The following is a 20,395-nucleotide window of genomic DNA, read 5'->3' as shown; positions in this document are numbered from 1 at the left end:
AACAGGAAAAAATCTGGCCTCAGAACATCTAGAATGTGAGATGCCTGGCATTAAACTGAACCCTTGACTGTACTTGATTTTAATTCTGTTCTCATCTGTGTTAATTATTATTATATTAATTATTCTGTTTGGGAGAAATTAAGCACACATTCACCCCATGTGTCAAAGAGCTTGACCTGCCAAAAGGCACTCGCTTGTTCAGTGATAAACAGACCATCAACACAATGATATAAATGTTGAATTTTATCCAGTTTCCTGTTCTGAACCAAATGGAGGTAAATCCACTGACTTAATATTTAATAACCTAAATGTAATTTCTTTTTTGTGCCTCGCATTGCACAGTAAAGAATTGGATGGCTAGCAGTTTTGCAGATTCCCAACCCCTAATTATTTTAAGCTATTCATCCTGGTATCTGTCTATTGATGCTCAGCCAAATTGCCAGCAGGGGAGAGATCTGTCCAATCCAGGAGCTAAATGAGTCACTGAGAGTCAATCTGTTTTTTTCCCTTGCTGCTGGGATTTCCTTGGGTCCTGGCCTCTCTCTGCTCCAATCACACACACACAGCTCCAGGCATGGGTCCTCTTTGGCTTCAGCTGCCTCCTGTCTCCCCATGTCTGCTCTGCTCATCACAGCTGTTGATGGGTTCTCACCGGCTGGCCACAGAAGACCAATGCTTCCATCACACTGCTCTTACAGTTCTTGCTCTGAAGGGAAATGAAGACATCTTGGCCTTGTTGAATTTGCTGCTGAAGTAATACATCAGGTATCTAGATGGAAAGCAAACCACATGAATAAAATGTGTCATCTGGGTTAGATACTAATTTATTTGCCTTAAGTTCTGGGAACAATATTTGCGCTTTTTCCAGAGAACTCGGTTAAGTTCCATAGAAACTGAATACTAATATGATTTCTGCAGTATGGAAACAAATATAAAACAGAGAAAAAATAGACTCATCAAAAATATTAGCTGTTCAGTATTAAAAGGTCTGACAATGCCGCAAATATAATTTATAAACAGGAACATTTAGAGCCTAACTATTCACTAAAAAGCAAATTCCTTGCTTCCTTCCTTTTAGGGTCAGGATTCAATTACACAAAAATATGCAGCAGACTTAAGGACTGCATGTAAGATTAAGATAACTGGTATTTCATGGTAAATGATTAAATTAGCTGACACAGTTTTATCCTGAACTTTGCCATTAAAACTGACATTTTTGTGCCACGCACATTGTAGGCTGCTGGTAATCTAAACTGCCTTTCTTCTTTCAAAGACTTTAAATAGCTGAAGAACTCTTGTTCTTTACTCATTTGCAAATGTGTGGAAAATATATCTACATCATAACAAGATGAACTAAGCACAGGACTTTTTTTTTTTCATCATCTATCACACAAATACCTTAAGAAAACAGCAAGGAACTTCCAAATGCCCAGATTCAGCTCTACAACATGCACTTTAATCAAGTCATTTATGTGACTCCACAGAGATGAGAACATGCTGTCCTCCTCATGGTGAGTAAAAATAGAGAAATGACAGAAGTCTCTTACTAAAAGTTTAATTATTCCTAGTATACAGTTCTAAACCACTTTATGTTTATTCCTCTTCTTTTCAGGCTTAGATGTTTTATGATGGCAGGGAGTTACAGGAATAATTTTGATAGAAAACAGAGTTAGGACTGGATGGATGAAATGTCAGAGCTGGTGGTTGTAGTAGATGGGAACTGCCCTTCAGTTGAGCTAGCTGGGAAGGAGCAACTCAACTCCTTTGTGAAGATACTCAGCCTTCAAGACAAAATGAAGGCACATGGCATTGCACATAGCAAAGGCAAGGCGAGTCTCATCAGAGACCTGAACTATGAGAGAAGTGTATCTTCTGAGTATTGCACTGAGAGACTGTCAGAACTGGGTAAGAAGAAAAGCCACAGAAGCTCTGCAGAAATTAAGAAAGGCAGCCTGACACGCAGACAGTGCATCCCTAGGAGATGCCAAGGGTGAACATAAGGAGGAATGGGCTCTGGCTGAGAGAGGTCTCACAGGCAATGGGATAAAATTCTTGTATTCATCTAGTCTTTTGACTTGTCCTGTGGTCAGAAAAAACAGATCTTTGTCCTTTTCTTGTAAATACATAGAGTTACAAAGAAGTAGTATGTGACTTTCACCAACAATTTCTCCTCATAATTAGAATAACCTAGAATATCTCAAATTTTTAGTTAGCCATAGAGTTCAAAAGAAGTAGCTCTAACAATACAAAAGCACAGGGTCTGCAATACCAGTCCAGAACAGTGGTCCAGCATGTCCAGTCATTCACAGTCAGGAGCCTTACATGCTTGTGAAAATGATGCAATAGGAATGACAATAATTATTATAGAATAATCTACCTGAATGGGACACTTGAGTCCCCACTCACAGGCTCTGAAAGTTGAAGCTTTATGAAGAAGTCATGCATGCATCATATTATACTTCTTTCTGTGCACTGGCACAAAGATAAAAAAAGTCTCCAAATATTGACTATACAATTTGGAGGGGTAAAGGCATGTCTCTCTACTTCAGCTTTTAGTAACTAAGATCTCTGCTGAAACAGATAGTGGAAGCTCAACAGACACTAAAAAAATTGTGGGTTTTATTCCAGCAGAGAATTTGGCCCCTTATTCTCAGTGCAGCCTTATCAGAGGTGTGTCCGTAACAGGAATGTTATAGCAAAGCTTCTGGATTCCCTGTTAGCCGTACACAGTTGAGCAAGACTTTGGACTCTTTTTCACATCTTGGAACTTCTATTAGTTCTAACACAGAAGAGGAACCAGCTTTTTACAGAGCACCTTCCCCAGGAGTTAAAAACTGTAGTTATACAACACTCACACAGTCACACCACTATCATCCACTGATGACTTTCAGTGAAAAGAAATGTCCATGAAGACAGTTTCATTGTTTGAGATCTTATGCAAATGCTGAACAACGAAACCCTATCTGATTATCAAAAAATCAAACCCATATGACCATCTCACAAACTCATTTATTCAATTAAAACTTCTCAGCTCTCCTACATAATTTCTTGGCTTTTTTATATTGTGCAAAAGATATAGCTACTTTTACTTCTCTTTGTACGTTTTAAATTTTGAAAACCTTTCACAGCAGAGGTTATATGAATCATCTAGCTTTTCCTATTCCAAAATGTTTCACTGATCATTCATTATTAACTGAGTAAAACGAAGATAACTATGATAAATTTTGATCTATCTCAAAGTATTAGAAAGGATATGAAAACATCTTGCTCACAGTACTAACTTTTAGATGACATATGAGGGTACACCCCCAGTTTTTTTACCGTCACGTACAATAAGGCTCTTAATAACCCAATCACTTCTTACTACATTTTTTCCCATTCCTAGGCACTAACAGTTTCAGCCAGGTCTGCCATTTAGCAGAAACGCATTCAAACAATACAACCAAGAAGGGACTAGGTGCTGGTGACAGGAAGCCTGTTGATGTCAGAGATTAGGAACCTAAATAATGTCTAGGTTTTTTTCTAATTAATGTTTGTTCCCTAAACAGTTCTACACATGTATAAGCCTTTATGTGAATGCTCTGGAAAGAGAGTAAGTAGTCTGTAGCCACTCTTCTATCTGGGAGTGATGTTTTTCAACACATCTCAGTACCTGGTGCTCTTTCACTAAATATACTGCTATGTAACTGTACACAATAGTTGAAAATACCACGAGAAAACAATCCTTTTCAAGTTGCTCAACACAGGAATGAAACACAACCTAGAGAGGAAACACACTAATCCAGAAAGAAGAAGGAACTAGAAGAAACTGGCTCATTTTAGTGAGTTGAGATCCTGGATACTTCTTGCTGCCTGTCATTTGGCTCTCCAGGCAGGTGGGATAGACTGAAGTTAGCAGGGCTCTTTGAGGTATACTCCACAGCTGAATGTATCTGGAACAAGCTGTTACACGATTTTAGTCATTTGCCTCTTCAAATGATTACAGTTTCACTACAGCCCGCCTCAGCTTGAGTTCTCCAAGGTCAGAGAGGGTCAGGCCTATGTGTAAGGGAAGTAGACAGGGACAGAAGTTGTGCAAAGCTGGTCGTGGACTTAATAAGGGCTTGATTCTGTACCAATAAAATCAATGGGAGTTTGGCTCACGATTGCAATGGGAGGTGGATCAACGCTTTATGCCAGCTGTTCCCTGCTGGGTAGGGATAATCCCTTTGAAAAAAAATATTTAACTTGTTCTCAACTCTGTTGTTGTAAGAAGGTTTCCCATGATAATGCTTTCATGAGAATTAAAAGGTGTGTCCCATATTTTTCTTCCGAATACCTGCCATTTCTGTAGTACACATTTCTGCTATTAACCATATGGGTTTACAAATGAGTTACAGGGTGGATCATCTGTTTGTTCTGCTGGCCATGACAGCACTTCTTGCAGTTTCCTCAGCCAGAAGAAGAAGCAAGGAGGCATGTTAATTCAAACGGCTACAGCTGAGGTGGGATCCCATGGGCAGAAGTAAAATAGCTAAGGTCCCTGCAGGCAAATGAGAAGATGATAGAAAAAATAAGCTGCCAACAGGCATGAAGGCAGTCACGAAGAACAGAGCGTGGGAACAATATCAAAGAGAGAGGAGCTAAGGGAGGACAATATTAACAATAAAATCAGATATGTGTGTCCTGAAGTCTGGATCCAAGTACAGCATTTAGGCTCAGTTGCCGTTTTTGTGTTTTGTTTTTACGTTTTACAGGGGAAATGCGGTTCTGAAACATGTCTGAAGCTGTCCATGTTGTTTTACAGATCAGCAGCACACTGTGGCTACTTGTAGCCCCTGCTGTGTTAGTCAAGTTCAAAAACAATGTGGAAGTTGGGCCCATCTACCCCAGCTTTCAGTTTGGTTCACTCCCCCTCACCCCTCTGGCTAAGATCCATTTGGCTAACAGACCTGGAACATAAAGTCTGCTAAGTTTTATAAAGCAATTATTTAATTTTAAAAGTCTCTTCCATTGCATTCAAATGAAATTTCCATAAAATAGAGAATCCTCCATGTCCTCCTGGGAACTTTTGTTTACTCCATAAACCATGACACTTTTTGAAAGCTCTAGAAGACTTCAAGAGAGGAAACTTCCAGATACAGAGTTGTTTGGTCTGTCAACTGGGAACTGAGCTTTCCCTAGAGTTATGACCTCCAGAAGCAAAAAATGTATGGAATTGTTTGAGCTTAAGAGACTGTGACATTTTTATAGAATGAAAGGAGGAACTGAGAGATACAATGACAGAGCCCAGAGCTGCATCTGTCTGGTTGTTCCATGGAGCATTCTCTTTATAGATTTTTATGGTTCTCCTAGCTGTAGCACTTGACCTTTTTGTCAAATATTATTTTAGATTATTAGGTGTGATGATTAGTTACTAAATATACCGTCTATAGTAAATAGGAAATTGTGTAGCCTGATGCTTTAGTCTCAGACCTTTCAGGCACTGCTCCCTTGACATTTAACATTAGAACACTGAATCCTCTTATATTAACTTAAGTCACTTGGTAAGCAAGAAGTGCACAGCATTTTCACACAGGAGACAGGATTTTCTGAGGTAGCAGTACTAGAACAGGGATGTCTTCTTTCTCTTGCCTCCCCCCGCTAGCTTTAAGAAGTGTGAAGTCAAGTATAACTATGAGCCAGCTCATGTCAAACAATACAGCTTAGTCTACTGCCTACAAATAAGTGCATTTACCTTTAAAAGTTCTGTAAACCAGCACTTTGCAAATGACTCTGCCCTGTGTCTCTCTCCCTGGTGAACCCTTCACTCTTCCATTCATCCTCTCCTCTCCCTGGTACGAGAATTAATAATTTGCTATTTTACCTCTCCTCCCAGCACCTTTTTACCTCCATTTGGAAAACGCCTCTCTCCCATAAATCCCACCTTAAATATTTGGATTTAAAGGTATGTGGTTCCAGATAGCATGGACCCTGAATTTTTGAATATTTATCATAGTTTTAGAAGACAAAAAAAAAAAAAAAAAAAATCTTGCTGGAACGTAAAATTATTTTAATAGGAATGGAACAAAATTCTAGTGCAGAAACATCTATCACCCGTAGAGGACAAGCTGCATGAAGAAGAAAAAAGAGCCTTATTAGTAAACACTGTGGAGCATATTTAGAAGAGCACCCCATAGAGTCCATGTAACATATCTATAGTGTACAATTTCAGCTTGGACATAGACAGATTTAAGATCTGGGTAAGTGATTTCTCACTAGCAGCAAATCACAGAACTGCCTGATTTTTCAGCAAAGTAGATCTGGTTCTGATCTCAGTCCTGAAATGTAAGACTGGTACAGCTCCAGTCATTTCAGGAGAATCATTCCTGACTGATACCAAGGTTACAGTGGTCTATTAGATTTAATAAAACCATCTGCTCTAAATCCTAGCATAGATTTCCTCTTTGTTATTACAGGATGGTACTTGTTAGCCAAGCAAAACCCAAGGACTCACCCATTTGTGTGAGTAGTGCATGCACAGACCAGACTGCAGAACTGGTCCTCAAATTCACAGAGCTGTAATTACATTTTCTTTGATTATGCACTGATGTGATGGAGGCAGCCTATGCACAAACCAGGAAACACTACTCTTCTTGCAGTTTAGCTTCATGGCAATTAAAACAAGCACGTTTGAGAATTACAAGAATTAGGAAAAATCACTTAAAAGCCCAGGTCTTCTAAAATCACCCAGTGTCTGAATGGTTAATGAACAGCGAATCTTGGGTAACCGCACCACTGTGCTCCTGTAAGTGTTGTACACTTTTGTCTTTACAATAATAAATATTACTGAAGCTGGAGATATTCCATTGCAGTTAAAGCATCACTATTTAGCAGACAATTGCTTCCAGAATGAACTGCTGCAAACCTGCTGTGCTCCAACACCTGCCAAATCGAGTTCCTCCTGTCCCCCCTCTTTCCAGATGCCCTCCATGTTGCTTCCTTTACCTCTTAGCACACACCAGTGCAGTGACGTGACAGCATGAGGCTCAGGGCAGCTCCTAGTTGTTGCTTCCAGAACCAGAAAGAAATGGGACTCCTCTGCAGTCCTGAACAACAGCAACCTGTAACAGTGGAGCTGCAGCAGGGGAGAATTTGTTCCCCAGGCATCATACAGATACTTGCTGATCCCAGAAAGTCACAGAATGAGAAAGCCCGGTCGCACGCACAGCAATCCTACCTCTTAGGTGTTTCATTATAGAAGCGTGTGTTGGAAGAATTGGACAATCATTCCTTGATTCCAAGATATGTCTCTACAGAACAGGCAACACAGAAAACTTTTCTGACCTAATCACAAGAACCAGCACATGCCTGTTTATCTCAGTGCTCTGCTCCCAGCTGCTACACCCAACTCATTGGACCCACATGCTTCAGCTACCTTTATACCTCTAAGAAGTTTACACCTGCCCTAGCTGGAGATCTAAACTTCTGAAATCTATAGGCAAAGTAGTGATTGATTCAAATGCCTTTTTACATATGTATCTTGATGTAAGTACAGTCAGTCTTTGGCTATGTTCAGCTCCCATACAAGTAGATGCAGAAATGGGCATGAAGCAGGAAAAAGAGTTAACAAGAAGTAAAATAACTTGTGCCACATATAAGATCTTTAATAGTTCTTTTTATTGCTGCCACTCCAATCCTTTTGTCTAAGCTATTGACACAAAGGAGATCAAAAAAGGGTTTTTTAGAACACAGCAGGTTCATTGGCACCATTTAAGAATTTGGCTTGAGAAGTAAAATCACTGTTCATGCCACAGCTGGCCTTGGTCCATTGGTTTTGCTACATTACTAAATCTTTTTGCTAAAGAAAAAGAATTCTAATTCTATGTAACTGCAGTATTGCCTTGACCCTTGAAGTCCATGGAGCTCTTCCAGGACTACATGACTGCATAGCAGAGCAAGAATGTAAAAACTGTTACAATGCTGGTGCTTAAAGCAGAGGGCTGTATTTGCTGAAAGCTTCTGTAATGCTCTGGGCTGAAGATAAAAAAGTGGTATATGCATAAAACAGTTTCGAACATGATGAAATTTGCCATCTTACCTACTTATGTCCTAAATCAGTAATTTTCTAGTCTGTATGGCTTATCAGAGGACTTCTGGAGTAGCATTTTACTTGCATAAATTCCATTAGCTGTATTCATGAAAAGCCACTTCTAAAACAGTGTTACATTGATGAGTTTTCCCTAAATGGGTTAAGGTGAAATAATGGAAGTTAAACACAAAGTCCATAGCAGGAAGTCAGTAGCAGAGCTGCAGAGTATGCCAAGGGTCCTGGCACCTAGATGCAGCAGGCCAGACATGACAGCTCGCCCATCTGAAAACTACTCTAGTTAGCTGTCAATCACAAAGTAGGACATAAAGCTCTTCTCAGCAGTTAGTGGACATTAGCCAGTTACCTGTAGAAAATTCTGTGATTCATTCTCAGAATTGGAATTAGAAAACAATTGGATTTCACTGAATCAACCTGTCCCAAGTCCTCCAAAACATGCCATGCCTACTATCCCTTTCCTTCTCTCTGAAGAATTGTGTTTCTCAATGCACCCAACAACATCTACTGACTCTCAGAGGTAGCCTTAATGCAAAATCTCTGTCTTGAAAGTGAGGGAACTATTCCATATTTAAAATTGACTCTAAGGAGAAATCAAAATTCAGATTCCATCTCTAGAAGATGATTTGCCAGTTACACCATTTCAGCATTTGTTCTCATACTGCATGGTTTTCAAGCGCAATTTATCAATTGTGATACATTTTATAACCTCCCACAGTCAGTCAGACTTGTGGATGTTTGCCCTCTTTAACGTTTCCCAAGAAGTTTAAATGGTTTTAGTTGGTATGGAAGAAACACACACAGATATCTCATATAAATCATTTTGGCCTTTGGCCAAAATATATGTTTTAGCTGTGGGCATGTTTTCCTATGGCTAACCATTTCTTTCCATTACATCTAGCAGAAAGGATAACACAGGCTACATTTGTTGAGAAGCAGCTTTCTTATAAACAGGGCAAAACATAGTGGCTCAGCTTCCTCAACTAGGATCTTCAGGTTTGCACTGCAACCAGACATGGCCCAGGCACCATCTGCCCATCTGTGCAAATGTCAGCTCAGTCACTCCACTGTAGCCAGGACTTCTTGAGAAAACAGTCATGCTGAGAAAGTCTAATCTCAGTCACAAAGTTCTAACAATAATTATAACAGGTCCATAGCTCAAAAAAATGAGAACATACATACATGACAGAAAAATGACACACGGGAAGTGTGAGGTGTTATAAATATAATTGCTCACATTAACATAACATGTTATATTCTGAAAAGCAAAGCATAGGCAAATATGTCTTCTTAAAACACAAAAGCAAAAATTTTGCCTTTACATACTGATGTTTCTAAGCTATTTATGCCTAGTGCAGCTCCTGTCAGCTTATCACAAGCTGCATGTTTTCATTGCAATCTACTGCACAGCATCACTCCAGTTCAGCTGGCATTTGTGTTATAAGAAAACAAGATGGATTTCACTAATTTGCTTTACTCCTACCTTACAGCAATTCCTGTATGCAGAACCCTCTTTCTGTCTGTAATATTGTTGGGATGGTAGTGGTGGGGCAACTTCATCACCTCACTCACCCAGCTCCTCCTCTGCTTAGGCACCTGTCAGTTCCCACAGTTTTGGTGCAAAATACACCATTTTTCAGGCCTGAACATTTCACTGGAATGGTTTATGCCTTGTCCACCAAATATCACAGCAGGGAAGGGAGAAAGGTCAGATGGCATTACTAATAGGGTTACATTTCGAGAAATCTTCCAGTAGTGCATCTGGGGCCTCCAGGACACCTTCCCTCTGGTTATGTTGAAATAGCTGAGGAAGGTGAGCTAACCAGATTCTGGAGTACTTGCTTTACTTCTATTATTACAGCTGAGCCATGTGACAGGCATATATAGTCATTTCAGTGAGGTTTTCTCATCACTGAGTGCAGAAAAGAAAGAATATGAAACCTGAACAATACAATGGTATGTTTTTTAAATAAGAAGCAAAGACTTTTCAAGACTAGATATCATATAAATTGCTATTAGCAAATCCATATACCAATGATACACTCCAAATAAATGGCTGGGCATTTGAGCTAAATCTTGTTTGGCACAGTGCAGGTTAGAGCTCCAGATGGATGTAAGCCTGGGGGGAAAGACACGTCTGCCTACAGAGTAATTGTTACTACTGAAGTGAGGTTTTATATCTTCTTTCCCCATTCTGCATCTTTATCAATGGGTTCTACGCTCCTTTTTCACATAGGGGTCACATCACTTCACCTGTTACTTTCACTGGTTGATTAAAGCAACTAAGTGATTACTTGTTTGTCCCCTTGATCTATTAGGGCAGGTCTCATTGTAAGACTTCTGCAGATGATCAGCTGCATAGAACGGTCTCACTCTACAGCTCTCAGGACTAAAATTCCTAAACTACAGATAAATTTATTCTTCCTGTTAATAGTCTAGTTAATACATTCTGATTAGTGTCATTAGCAATTTTACAGGAAAGCTGGGCAATTTCTGTCATGATATGGTTACAGGACTTCATACAGACCCACATACATACACATACATTCTTTACTATGTTATTTTAACTTAATACAGCTAAATCTCCCTGTGCATTGACACTGCATCTGAGTCAGACCAAAGTCCAGACATGATGTCTGCTTCCTGTTTGCTATTACACATTGCTGCTGTGGCAAAATGGCTGACAAGAAAGAAGAAAGTCTTTGAAGTGTTCTGACAATCTTTGTCAAGAAGATCCCAGAAGCACCGATAAATGTTTTTTTCTCTCCCAGGCCTCTCAGCTTAAAAGTACCAAAGGGTTCACTTCTGCTACCCTTCTTATTCAAAACCCATATGAAACTGCTAGAGGATATTGTGAAATGGCATAGGCTACAATGTCATCAATATCCTGATGACACCAAGCTCTATGTCTCCTTTTCATTGAAGCCATATGTTACAGCTTCCTTGTGTCTGGCAGAGATAAGACATGGATGAAAGCCAGTTGGCTGAGGCTTTCTTTAGATAAGATGAAGGTAGTGTATGGGTTTGGCAAGGGAGAAGTGTTTTGAGTTGACAAAAATCTGCTTTCAAAGTTGAGGGAGATCCCCACTGTCAAAATGCACAAGGGATTTACCGCCTCCTACCTCATTGGGCTACCAAAGTGATGCAAATCTGTCTGTCTCTTCCTAGACTTGACTCACTAGGTGCTCATTGGGTTTCAGTTGCCCAGGCTCACAAGGTCAATGCAGGCCCTACTACGTCTCTGTCATTACTTTCAGATGTTGTCTAGCCTATTCATAAAGATACTGTGATAAAGACTTTACCCCTTCCTGATCTACTGCAGGTATGCCACCAGATTCCTAACAGAATACCGAGTATTCCTTAAGGATCAGCTGACATCCTTCTTACTGAAATTGAAGCCTATTGGTACTCACTTTTCCCCAGGAACATGAGAAAAGACTATTCTTTTCCTTTGGAGCAGTGTTTCCTCATGTAGTTGAAAACCTACATTATCTTCTCCTGTTTAGGTTAGACAACCCCGGATCATTCAATTTTTCCCCATAGACAAATTTTTTTTTAGATTTCTTATTATTCTTTTTGCTCTCTTTTCCAGCTGGACTGTATTTCTTGAAATGCGAGCCCCAAAAGGAGGTCACAGTAAATCAAGTGACTTTTTAAGCTTCTATTAGATATAGGTAGGCAGCAGCACTGTTTCTGCTTCAGGCCCTTCTGGCATATTTACTGGGTGGAGGATCTTTGCTTGTTATCTCTTCTGCAATATGATAGTATGCAGCTTAGCTGCACTCAGCCCCCCAAACAGAATTACTCTTAGACAGCACAGAGACACACAGGTCAATGCAAACCCAATAAATTCTACACTCATTTTCCAAATTCACAGCAACATTTTGGGTAACATCATGTTCCGCTAAGATGTCCATCCATTTTTGCCTGCAATTCAGAGCTCTCCTCTTAATTGTTGAGCCTCCCTCCCATCACATCAGCTTTCTTTGACCTTAGTCCCACCATTAAGTGGAACCTTTCTGCTATAAAGCATTCTATCCTGATCCTCTCTCCTGCCCAAAGCTGCTGATTCTTCCAAAAGCTTGAGTCTTTATTACTCCTTGTCCTTGCTTTTCCTTAGTCCTTGCAGAATTTTCCACTCTCCACTTCCCCCCACCCCCAATGGAGAAGCTGGGGGAATTAATTTTCTCAGTCCATTTGACTAGATGATCATCAAGGTTAATAATCTACCACTGTCCCTTGGCTGGCTGGCATGGGACATGGCCCTGTCAGTTCTGCAATACAGCCTTTCCACGAGCCCAGCTAGGAGCCATGAGCTGGATATAGACACATGTATCCACCAGCCACCACAAGAGCGCCCTTAGTGATGTCGTGCTGGCGAGGGAAATGGGTTCATCACTTTCAGAAGCAGACTTCATCATTTTCATATGTCTCTTGTCTTTTATTTCCCCAGTGCTACACTGTCACTACAGGACTATTCTGGAAGCACAGAGGGAGCCTTCTCAGAAGCTTTGACTAATACAGGATAAGGCTGCTTACTCTATTGCAGGGCAGAGAAGAATAAATTAAAAAGGACAAATTACATGTGTTCTCCATACTTCGCATGAGCTGCCAAAAGCATGCTGGCCTGAGTACGTTGATGCCTGGCTTTCCTCAAGAAAAGTGAATCAGGGACATATTCTCTAATCTGGGCAAAGTAGCTCTGTAGGCAGAGCACTGCACCTCTTGGTAAGGCTCACTGCTGTGTCCAACAAAAACAGGGGACTGGGAGAGTCAGAAACTCTTTGACAAATACATAAATGGACAACTATATTAAATGAAGTTTATACAATAAAAAGGAGGATGACCAAACAAGAGCCATGCCGGTCACTTCTTAATTACGCTATCTGCTAAAGCGACACACAATATTTATGTAAATTACACAGTCTCCATGTAGCACAAAGAAGTTACTGTTCCTCCTCCCTCCCTCTCAATGAAATTTATGATTCTGCAGTTTATTAAATCCTTCTCTCACATGTGGAAATAAAAAAAAATAAAAAAAATCTTTGAGACACCCCCAGAGGAGTACAAGAGGCAGCCAGCTGATGCAAACAGCATGCCAGGGTTTCATGCAGGAACTAGGAGTATTAAAAAGGGGAAGCAGATACTTTAGAAAAATTACTGATAGTGTTGATGTTCAGGTTAGGCTACCCAGGGAGAGAATTGATGTGTTCTCAAATCATTACTGGGGATGTTCGGTGACTGTAGTGCCATTCATGAACCAGTTACCCAGATCTATAGTGGGAACAGCCAAGATCTCACGGTTTTCTGATTAGATTTAAGGGGAATGCTGTGGGGCCCTCATGTTTCATGCCTTGGAATTACAAACTATGCAGTGACCATCTTAGTACTTAACATATAAATGTATTTAGTATAAACAACAGTCCTGAAGAACTGCAAGCTTTATTATCTCCATATCAGAGTCTTTTTCAGTGTTCTAGGAAAAAAGCATGCAAATATGCAGACCTCAAGGTTTCCACAGAAACCTCTGGTCAAAAAAGAAATGACAACAGACTTACACTCAAGGGGATGGGGCAGTATGTCTAAGTGCAAAGAACAGCTGGGGTATATGTAATGTTAGAGTTATTTTTCTGTGCTTCCTCTAGGATGAACCAAAGACCTTGTTTTGCTGGATGCTGAATGCCCTAAAGTCCCATTACACATCTCAGGAAAGGACCTTAATGGTTTTATTGGGAACCATATCTGCACATATAACAAGGCCTTTGAAGATGAAAGGATTTTTTTTCTCTGTTTCCATTTGTTGCCTCTTGGTTGACATGTTCCTAGATGGACACTCAGTCCCCTGATATCTGTTGCCTAATCAGGGACATCAATTACATCCTCAATGGGAAAATTCTGGAACATCTATGAAAGTCAGAAGTGTGAGGAATAGATCTCAGATGATGCAGATGCGGTCATTGCTGTATGATCAGATAAGCAACATTGCAAGTTCATTTTTGTATGCTAAATAAAATAAAAATGTCAATATTTACACATAACCTTCAAGGCTCTTACATTTGCAGCTCTTTAGTATTCAGCGCAGACCACATTTTCTTTAGTCCGTTACCAACAGCTTGGAAATTTAGTTAGAGGATGCAACCCAAATGTTCCTCCAAATGTTGTTTCCAAATGGTCATCTTGAAAAATGCTGTTTAAAAGGATGAAACCTTTATGTGAAGATATAAGAGCCCATGCACAGAGCAACGTAAACTGCAGGGAAATCATCTGAAGATTAAAACCACTAATGATAAAGATATTACTGTTAGGCATAGTTTAATTTGTTGGTAACTAAATCACCAGAGGCTTTTTACAGGCTGCTTGGAACCTGACTATTGTGTACCGCACATTCAACCTCTAAGTGTACAGTGACACAAACAAATAAAAGTGATCATAACAGTTGAAATGTAGTTAGAGACACAATTGAGAACATCTGTATTGTAAGCAGAAATAAATTAGAAATACTGAAGTGTTTTGTAGCTGTGAAACTGAGGGATAAAAAAATAACCTACAGCACCTGGATTAAGCAGTTATAAATAATGTATAAAGGAAAAATCTCATTACCCCCTGTGTAAACTCCCCCCCAATGAAATATATTTTATGAATGTTGCATCACAGTAATAAATGCAGCATTTGTTTTCCCCATAAACTTTCCATTTCATGACTATAAGATAGTTTGGATTCGGAAATAATGGCCAGCGAATGTACTGTTTGCAGGATTAGTTTCCCTCAACAAGCAGCTTTGAACTGACCTTCAGTTTTTTGGGCTAAAGAGCAGAGACTTACACAGGCTTAGCAGAACTCATCTTTGTGCCTACAAAGCTGTGGCAGTGTTGTACTCTACTTGCAACACAACCATACTATATAAACAAATCCAATAGCACCACTAGAGAGTATTTAGACTCTGAGACTTGAATGTTATAATTGCCTGATATCATGGAAGATTTTATGAGATTATACTAGATAAAGATATATGAATGTGGAAAGCTTTCCCTTTGTAAAAAGCGAGGTCTTACAGCAGAACGCTGTGCACTGCAGGATACACTGTTTCTATTTACATTAAAAAGAGCAAGTGCTGTAGAAAAAACTAGAATGCTTCCTTTCAAGTTTCCAGTTTTTCTTTGCAAATATTCACAGTTTTGTATAAAGATGCCAGGACAGATTCCTCTCTTGTGTTAGCTTTACACTAAGTCAGCTTTGCTGAAGTACTCAACAGATTAATTCTAGATTTAGGCAGTGTGTTACTGTCAAATTGCACCATCGGCTTTTCTGTTGAAGATACCTTGATTTCCCACATATGAAAAGGAGTCAGCTTCCTGATGATCCAGGGCAGCAATCACTGATCCCCTTGGGAGGTTCTCAGAGTGATCGGTATACCCGATATGCAATCACCAAGCCACAGCGTGGTGAAACGGGGGTGAGGATGGGGATGGGAGCCTACAAAAGAAGTCAGCATCTAGAGTCAAATTGAAACCTAACAGATTATAAATTAAAAGGATAAGAACTTCCCACTGGCTTAGAGAGATAAAATGTCACAAACACAAAAACATTATGAAGTTAGGTTTCAGTCTGGAGTGCTTTCCCTTTATGATTAATGATTGGGCTCAACCAGGATGGGAAGGGCAAAGCAAAGTTCCTCTTGAACTAGTTTAAAAATGCCACAGCTAAAGAAAAACATAAAGGAACATCAATTTAAAAAAATAACAAAACAAAAACCCCTCTACTAAAATGTAAAGGTCAGGAAAGATTTGGGTGTTTTTAAATGCTGTCTTGAAGAAATTTCATAAAGGTTAAGATGTCATGTAGTTTCAGAGTTATGGGCACTGGAGGGGGGGGTCCTTGAGTGCCAGCTATTCCTCGGGCCACTTGGTGACTGTGAGCTGCAACGACAGTGGACAGCGGGAGGCTGGCGGATCAGAAGCTATCACTGTGCCACCGGGGAAAACCCAGGTCTTGCTCCCCAAAGAATGAAGAGCTGTGTGAGTATTTCAGCATCTGAGATGCAGGCAGCAGATAAAATACAAAAACATGCCTTAAATAACACACAACATTCTAATTTAAATTGCCCAGAGCAAACATATTCAGCACTCAGGCTCTTCAACTCAGTCCCCTGTGCCCGGGAGGACCAGAAAGCATGGATTAGGGATGTTACTCAGAGCCCAAGGAGCTCCTGGTGGCAACCTCCCATGCACAGTGCAAGGGCTCTGAGCAACACATTGATCCCTTGTGGTCTGAGATCGCTGAGGGCACATGGTCAGGCAGGGCAGAACGGCAGCTGAAACACTTCTTTTTCCAGCTCTTACAGATGAAAGTAGCAAAGCCAACACAACTGTGGAAGAGTTTGGAGGGTGAGTTTTTCTTCGCCTGCACTCTGCTATGCCCACTTGGCAGTCGTTTGGCTAGCTCCCTCCCCCTGTGGGCTCCCACACCCTGCTCCCATTTAGCACCAACCTGGCCCTTCTCCCTCCCCTGTCTTGTCCTCCAGTTCCCTCTCTCCCCTCTGGTATTTATCTCCTCCATGCAGCACTGCTGTTTTGTATGGACCAGAGCCCCTGAAAAAAACAGACTTCGTGGCTTGTTTTATTTTCCCTCTCATCTTTGTGACTTTCAGACTTGAGTCCATATAACTAGAGAGCTACCCTTCTCTGCTTCAAATATTTCCCCCCCACCTTCCCTTCAGATCCTCCGTGAAAGTCCATTTTGCCTTCATTTCCACTTTTGGCATGCTGGCTAGACAAGTGATCCTGCATATTCTTTCAGAGCAAGTTGGGCAAGGAAAGGCCAGTGATTTCTGCCCAAGGACTGCTACCCAAAGCTCCTAACTGGGGAGTGTAGACACAGGGAAAGCAGAGGACCCACCACTTCTCTCAGCAAGTGAAATCTATTCCAACATGACAAGAATTTCACTTGTAGGCGAAAGGTGAACTAGGAAAAGGTGACGTGTTTGCTTTTAATGACCAAATAAATGCTACACAAAGACCATGAAATAAGAGAGGAAGAAGAAAATCTTAGAAAACCTACACCTGTTCTGGACAAATGTTACAAGGAGGGTAAAATTCCACAAATGTCAATTATTTCGTGAACAAAAATAAAAGAGTCATGTTATCAAAATATGATCTAACCACTTTTTCATTACAAATAGGTGGTACTTTTCTAACTGGAGATGTAATGAATAAAATGATCTTAAGTTTTGTTAGCCCTTAACCTCCTTTCCCTGCTTCTCCTTTTGCTTGTTTTCCTCCTTTCCTATGTCCATCCTTTGCATGCTGCAAGCTCCTTGTGACAGCTACCACGAGGCCTGATCCTCGGCTCCCTCTCTCTGGCAGCTTTGCACTGCTCAGGAGAAGAGCTGAAGAAAAAACAGGTCTGTTGCCCTGAGGACTCTTTGGGTTGTGAAATCTTGCTAAAAAATCTCACTAAAAAAATCTCTTGTCCCTGCAAAGGCAATATAGCAAGGAGAGGACAAGACACAGCTTCAGAATCCTGGATTGCCAACCCTAGGATGGGAAGAGGAGAAAAGCAGCCTCACTTTGTTCTCCCAGACCGTCATCAGTTAGATACTATGTGTAGCAGGGTATGGCTATGGATATGTGTAGCAGAGTATACTACGGGTCTGGCCTTTTTTATTCTCTAGTGTCATTCAAAATTACAGTACTGTATAGCTACTAAAATAAAAAATAATAATGGCACCAAAACTTCTCACAGTGTCACGTTTTTGTTTCCTTGGTTTATATAATTGCCTCGTTCCTCAAAAACATCCTCCAAAAGTTGCTATTTTTTTCTGCCAGTCTAATATATACAATTATTTCTCTGAAAAGCTGAATTGCTCTGCCTTAGGTAGTAAAGCAAGATGTTAGCCCAGTAAGTTTTAGAAACAGCAGCAATGCAATTAACTATAACTATTCTTTATAGAAAATAAACGCATCTTTATCAACCTTGGAGCAAACTGAAAAATTGCATAGTTGAAATGATTTCTCACTTAGTGAACAAAGACATTTTCTTTTGTGAGATGTCCACTGTGTACATCTGGGTGGTAAAAGACAGAAAACCCTGGCTCATATGCACAGGCAAAGAAGCTCACAGCATCACCTCCCCTTGTTCTCAGCCTCTAAGCACACACTGCGCATCCTTGGAGCCTCCTGGCCACTGGCTTAAGTCTAGTTTTATTTATAGTTTCTTTCAATAAAGAAAAAGTATTTGAGCACATTTATCTTTTCACCCTCTCTCTTACTTTCACAAAAATATATGTATACACATGCATATGTATGCATGCACATACAAAACATTCACCCTTATTTTTTAGCGTCAAAATGATGTTGAAACACATTATTAGGGCATATTTTTCTATCTGAAACTGGCTAGATTTTTCCCTAACAGCTGCACTCTAGATTTTAATTAAATAATACCAGTCGCGCCTTATTTAACTAAGCCAGCACATCTTATGTTTGGGTATATTGATTTCTTTTTTGTTTGGTTTTTTTTTTAAATGAATAGGTTTGTATTTTGATCCATAGCTCTCTATAGCTAAGACAACCTTCAAGCTGGTATAGCATTCCACAGACACAGGCAGGGGCATTTTTTTTGCCAGGCCAAATCTTGGCCACGTTTTTAGGAGGCTTGATTTAGCGCACCACAATTGTCCCTGGAAAACAAATACAGGGGTGGTCAGACTCCCTGTGCCTTTGGCTCTCTGATTTGCTGCTGCAAACCTACCGGCAACAAGCTGAAGACCACCTACCTATGCATCCCCTTAGACCATAAAAAGCAATTAGCCTTTGGCGTCACCATCTCTGTTGCTGATGCTATTTAATCAAAGAGGGGTTTTAGGGAAATGGAGTATCTACAGTGTTTGGGTATAGTGATAAACAAAAATTTGTAATGGATCCCCTACGCACTCAGAAGCTCAGCATCTGCAAAATACTTTATAAAGGAGCCAAAGTAAAGGTGTATTATCATCTCTGATACCTGTGAATGACACCTGGGAAAGGTCTTGTTCAAGTGAAAGATAATGGGAGGCTGAACAATTCCTTTCTTCTGGTAGATAGTACAACATCTGGTAGATCATTTATTTTTACTTCATGCCTTTTACCTGGGAAATGTAGGTCTGGATACATTTGCCTCCTAAAAACTACTGCTGAGGCATGAAAAATCCCAAAGAGCGTGGGAGAAGGCCAACAAAATTGTCATTTTAAGGGCATAAGAACTCCCCTCAGCCATACCCAGTGAAGACCTCACACAGAGTGGCTGCTGACACAGCAGCCTGCAGAGGTTTGGAGCATGCCCCCATGAGCTGCACCTCTTCTATACCACCTGTGTACCACGTTCCATCACCAATTGCCATCAAGTCAGATAAGATCTACATCATGAGCAAGAAATAGCACCTGTAAAATAAACTTAAGGAGGAACACATCTCAAAAGCTCTGCAAGTCAGTGGGACTAGCCCAGCTGTGCACTTGTGTGATTTATAATAAGAAAAGCATAGTGCGCTTTCTGTGAAACTTCATAGCTTGCTTGTCCTTGGAGGTGGCAAACAACTTCTCTGCCATAATTGTCATATATACCACTACAGAAATAAAGGGCACATGCAAAGTGTGCTACCCAGAACCCGTACATTAGAAACAGACCCCTGATGGATCTGGGTGGAGGTGGCAGAGAACAGAAGCTATTACATACCAGCAGGTACCTGCAAGAGGAGCCATACCTAGGTCCGTAACTTTAAGACAAATAAGATGTATATATTTGCATCCACGGGGAAGAATCCTGCCATTTCTGAAAGAGCTGTAAAGCTTGTCTTAGCCATTGCACAATTTGTCTCCCTGATATTATGCTTCCAGTGTCATGTACTGTACATCCTATCTGTCATTAAAGTCAGTCTCAATGGCTGCTTGACGTGGCCCTAATCAAGACAGATACAAACCCCAGTGACAAAGGTATTGCTGCCCCCAAAGCAAAGTTGACACAATTGGCTGGTATGTTTATTTAAATGGCTTGTATCTATCCTGTTAGCACACTCCAAATCAAAGTCTACATTGTTTATTTTAAAGTGAATTTTTGATCTCCCGCTCTCTTTTGTTTATGAATGCCTGTGTTTCTGACAGCTGACAAAGGGCATGCTGAAGATTTACAGTATCCACAGCTGGTTGTGTGGTGCAGTGGGACCTTCCCCACATAATTTTGCTCTATGTGCCTCAGCCATAGAGAAAACTTCCCATTGAGCAGCCCCAGCGAGAGTGGAGTCCCACGGTGAGGACCGCTTGCCTTGCCCTGATACCATTTTCCCTTTCACTGTGGGGA

General features: G+C 40.5%; 1 long non-coding RNA gene across 6 annotated transcripts in view; it reads right to left on the bottom strand.

The window, feature by feature from the left end:
- The window catches only part of LOC114017630 (uncharacterized), a 520,469-nt gene that overhangs the window by 37,468 nt on the left and 462,606 nt on the right, over positions 1–20,395 (bottom strand). For 5 of the 6 annotated variants that reach the window (XR_008734645.1, XR_008734647.1, XR_008734649.1 and 2 more), the window contains one exon: positions 653–769. This is a non-coding gene — a long non-coding RNA (uncharacterized LOC114017630). Of the gene's footprint in view, positions 1–652; positions 770–4,377; positions 4,523–20,395 lie in introns of all 6 variants that reach the window. The other variant, XR_008734646.1, reaches the window with a different exon arrangement.

This window comes from Falco cherrug, chromosome 12, assembly GCF_023634085.1.
Source record: "Falco cherrug isolate bFalChe1 chromosome 12, bFalChe1.pri, whole genome shotgun sequence".
Lineage (NCBI taxonomy): Eukaryota > Metazoa > Chordata > Aves > Falconiformes > Falconidae > Falco > Falco cherrug.
This window is presented reverse-complemented; position numbering and strand designations above follow the sequence as displayed.